Source organism: Chiloscyllium punctatum, chromosome 18 (assembly GCF_047496795.1).
Source record: "Chiloscyllium punctatum isolate Juve2018m chromosome 18, sChiPun1.3, whole genome shotgun sequence".
NCBI lineage: Eukaryota > Metazoa > Chordata > Chondrichthyes > Orectolobiformes > Hemiscylliidae > Chiloscyllium > Chiloscyllium punctatum.
This window is the reverse complement of record NC_092756.1, coordinates 31,208,198-31,212,934: the sequence shown is the minus strand read 5'-3', so window position 1 is coordinate 31,212,934 and position 4,737 is coordinate 31,208,198. Positions and strand designations below refer to the sequence as shown.

Below are 4,737 nucleotides of genomic sequence, written 5' to 3'. Positions count from 1 at the left end.
TTACTCTGATAGCTCTTGGCAATGTTTAACTGATCGAAGACAGTGAAAGAATTTTCGTTCGTGGAGATGAAAATTTCAAATATTACCCACCTCAGCATAACAAAAATGAGTAGGTTGGATGTGTGATGAATCGCCATAATGCGCTTGCGCAAAGTAAAAGTTGAACTTACAACCGCCTAATGCGTTGCCAGCTATACGAATGGTTGTGCCATTGGCCAGATGCACAGCTGAGGTTTTACACGCTGCAGAGCTGTGGTGTTAACAAGGACATGAGCAATAGCAGTAACAGTCACAAGGCGAACAAAGAACAAAGATAATCAACATCATTGATTCACTTCAAATTGTCCTCAGAAAAACGACCATTCACAATCTGATCAGCCAATCAATGAGGTCACTGCTGATCTTGGAAATTGCAACTGACTTTGCTACGTTTTCACCAAAATTTGAAGTAAAGTCCAGCCTAATCATAACATCGCATATTCCCGTTAATTTTCAGTTTTAGATTACGTTAATGTCCTGTCCGTATTTGCTGGAAATGAGTGAAAACGTCCTTCCGGTGACGTAATCCAGTGCAGAGACTGTCAGAAATGAAAGGACAAAGACATGAAACATCACTCCCATTTCTCTCTGTACCAATGCGTTTTCCTGAGTTGAATATTTTCAGGACTTGTCTTTACTATCTAAAGAATTAATTATTTTCCCGGGAAAGATTCTTCATAAATCAATTAACATCTGAGGTGTTGAAACATATTTTACTTTAGATTAAAATAGTTGAATATCCTTTCCCCCAGCCTAACGTCCCAATCCTCCCTCCTCTTCCATGTAAATGCAAGCTGATCCAGGTGATGTTGGAGCTCCCAACCTGACGTTCCAATGCTCCTTGCTGCTCCATGTCAATAGAAGCGGTTCTACTTGAAGTTGCAGCGCCCAGTCTGATGTCACAATGCTCCCTGCTCCATGTCAGTAGAAGTGGAGCAGTTCAGGTTAGACCTACCACTCTCATGTCCCAATGCGCCCAGCTGCTAAATGTCATTAAACGCTGATCCTTGTGAGGTTGGAGCTCCCAGTCTGATGTCCCAATGTTCCCTCCTCCATGTCAATAGAAGTGGTCCAGTTGAGGTTGGATCTATCACTCTGATGTCCCAAAGCTACCTGCTGCTTCTTGTCATTAAAAGCTGCTCCAGGTGAGAGTGGAGTTCCCAGAATGATCTCCCAAAGCTCCCTGCTCCAGGCCAACTGAAGCTGCTCCAAATAAGGTTAGATCTTGCATTCGGATGTGCCAATGCTCCCTGCTGCTCCATGTCAATGGAAGTTGCTCCAGGCGTGGTTGGAACTCCTAGAATGATGCTACAATGCTCCCTGGTCCACGTCAATAGACGCTGCTCCAGATGAAGTGGGAGCTCCCATCCCTGGCAGCTCACATACCTCCATACCATCATAGAAATACTGCCCACTGAACATTTCCACCACTGGAGCCATTGGTGGAATATCCACATCATGAGAAGCTAATATTATTTTTAGTCACCACCGAATCATTATTTCCAAAAGTTATTCTTTCTTAAGCCTTATTTAGCATGTGCATACTGCAGTCAATCCGAAGTAAGATAATGGTGCTAATTGATCTCTGCTTAATAAACATTACATCCTATTTTTCATGTTGAGTAACTGCGAGTTAGCAAGGACAATGTTTATTTTGAAATCACACTTTTATTCCAGGTGAGAGATTGTGGTTTGCATTTTTAAAAATGAACTTGTTCACTGTCTAAAATGATCAAATAAATCTCAATTTCAAAACAAAATTGGTAACGTTGTCATCTATCTTGAAATGTGATGTCTTCTTCTTTCAACCAGACGGGTATTATAACGAAAAGTCTATTAATGATATGCGTATAAAGACACTTTAAATCGCAAGGTTTGTGAAGGTTTGTAGCTCAGGTTGAGGTTTAAGGTGTAGGTTTGCTCGCTGAGCTGTAGGTTTGATATCCAGACGTTTCATTACCTGGCTAGGTAACATCATCAGTGGCGATCTCCAAGTGAAGCGAAGCTGTTGTCTCTTGCTTTCTATTTCTACCTTTCTCCTGGATGGGGTTCTGGGTTTGTGGTGATGTCATTTCCGGTTTGTTTTCTGCGGGGTTGATAGATGTGTTTGTTTATGGCATTGTTGTTGGAGTGCCAGGCCTCGGGAATTCTCGAGCATGTCTTTGTTTAGACTGTCCCAGTATCAATGTGTTGGCCAAGTCGAACTGGACTACCAAAAATCCATAAACCAGGAGCCCCCTCAGACCCATAGTCTCATTACCCGGAACACCAACTTACAGACTGGACAAAGAACTACACGCAAGACTGAAATACCTCATAGAAGAGTCACAGCACTCCATCCACTCCACCCAGGAATTCCTAAAAATCATCAAAAACACCAAAGTAGAGGAAGGGGAAGCAATGGTCTCATTCGACATAATAGCACTGTTCACCTTCATCAACATCGACCTGGCAAAGGAAACACACTTTTACAAGAGACCATCACACACACCAAACACCATCAATCACATTACCAACGAAAACATCATGAAGCTTGTGGACCTGTGCCTCACCACCCACTTCACTTTCAACAACATAGTCTACAAACAAACCCCCAATGGCCCATCCATGGGATCTCCGCTATCAGGATTCATAGCAGAAGCGGTAATGCAAAGACTAGAACAAACAGCCCTAGCAACAATCAAACTAAAATCTGGGTCGGCTACGCAGATGACACCTTTGTCATCACAAAACGAAACAAGATAGTAAAGACATTTAACATCATCAACAACACTCTCACAGGCATAAAGTTCAACAAGGAGGAAGAAACCGACAACAAACTCGCATTCCTGAAAGACACAGTAGAAAGAAAGGACAACAGAGAACTACAAACCTTTGCATACAGAAAAGCGACAAACACTGACCAAATACTTAACTACACCAGTAACCATCCCATCATACACAAACGAAGCTGCGTCAGAACAGTATTCCAACGAGCCACCACACACTGCAGCACAGACGAACTTCGGAAACCACCTTTACAATGTATTCGAGAAGAACAGATACTCAAAAAATACAGTCCACACATTCCTCAAGAACAAACCACGACAAGCAGACCAAACACAGCCAGAAACCACAAGCACCTTACCATACATCAAAGAAGTTTCAGACATGACAGCCAGACTACTAAGACCCCTCGGAATCCTAGTAGCACACAAACCCACCAACACTCTCAAACAAAAACTAACAAACTTAAAAGAACCAGAACAATCCACAGACCAAACCAACGTCATCTACAAAATTCCATGCTAGCCAAAAAAAGACACGACCTTCTCTCCCTCGTAGCCCTACACACGGATTAAAAATACCACCATTTCGACTGGGACAACACATCTATCCTGGGACAGGCTAATCAAAGACACGCCCGAAAATTCATAGAGGCCTGGCACTCCAACCACAACGCCATAAACAAACACATAGATCTCGATGCCATCTATCAACCCCTCAGAAAACGAACAGGAAATGACATATCCACAAACCCCAGGAAACCCATCGAGGAGAAAGATATAAATAGAAAGCATGAGACAACAGATTCGCTTCACTTGGAGGTCGCCACTGATGATGATGTTACCTAGCCAAGTAATGAAATGTCTGGATATCAAAGCTACAGCTGAGCAAGCAAACCTACACCCTACATTTTAAATTATTTTTCATGTTTATATTGCATGAACCTGCGGTTATTGATCCACAGTTTAGTTTCACTCCCTAAAGGTAACATGCTGATTTCTCCAGTTGTTCATAGTTCAATGTGATGCATCCAGTGTGTGCATAACGAGAGGGAGCTTGCTTCCCACATCTTGTGTTTATCTGTGCCTTATGTCCAGCATTCATCAATGGCGAGAGCAAGGGGCGAGGGAGAGACCAATATGTAAGTCTTTCCGTGCCCATGCACGGCACCCACATTGGCAATTCTCCACTGTGCATTTACAGCCAGTTCTCAGTGCCCCTACACCCACGCCCTGCCCCTTTGAAATATCGCTATCATTTTGTGCTGTCTCGCTGTGCTCTTCTCACCATGATGAATTACTTCTATTCAATCTCCTTCAGATTTCATCTGACAAAACGTTCATTAAGAATCCCTTTGCATAAACATGCACTTCGCACCTCTCGTTATTTGATTTTCCTGGATGTCTTTCATACGAAAAAACGTTCACAGCAACTTGATTTGCAAAAGAAAACCGCGCTCCCTTTCATTATCCCAATGCAACCTACCTTTCAATACAGTTTCGTCAACAGGCTCAGACCATTCTTTGAAATTTTGTAATAGAGTAAATGCGTATAAACTGACCATTAGCGTTTCAGTTTCAATATGACAGCTGTGATCATCTGAAAACAGCACCACGAAAATGCCGTTGATAACGGCGACGAGAGTGGGATTCGAACCCACGCGTGCAGAGCACAACGGATTAGCAGTCCATCGCCTTAACCTCTCGGCCACCTCGTCACAGAGGTGGCACTGGCTATGACCTTATGAATAATTGAATTGGGTAAATTATGCAGAACAGCAGATATTTCTCCCTGGTGTTGGTAAAATGATAAAAAACACAGTACGGTTCCAAGACTATGGTCTGACCCCTGGGTTGTGGAGCAAGTGCACTCCGACTGTCACACTATACACACAGTGATCTGAACAAAAATGAGGAAATGAATATGTAACAA

The 4,737-nt window shown here is 42.9% G+C and overlaps 1 non-coding gene across 1 annotated transcript; it reads right to left on the bottom strand.

Moving 5' to 3' along the window:
* Positions 1 to 4,440: 4,440 nt before the first annotated feature.
* On the bottom strand, positions 4,441 to 4,522 carry trnas-gcu (transfer RNA serine (anticodon GCU)). The gene has a single exon. It is a non-coding gene; the product is annotated as a tRNA-Ser (tRNA).
* Between the last annotated feature and the right edge of the window lie 215 nt (positions 4,523 to 4,737).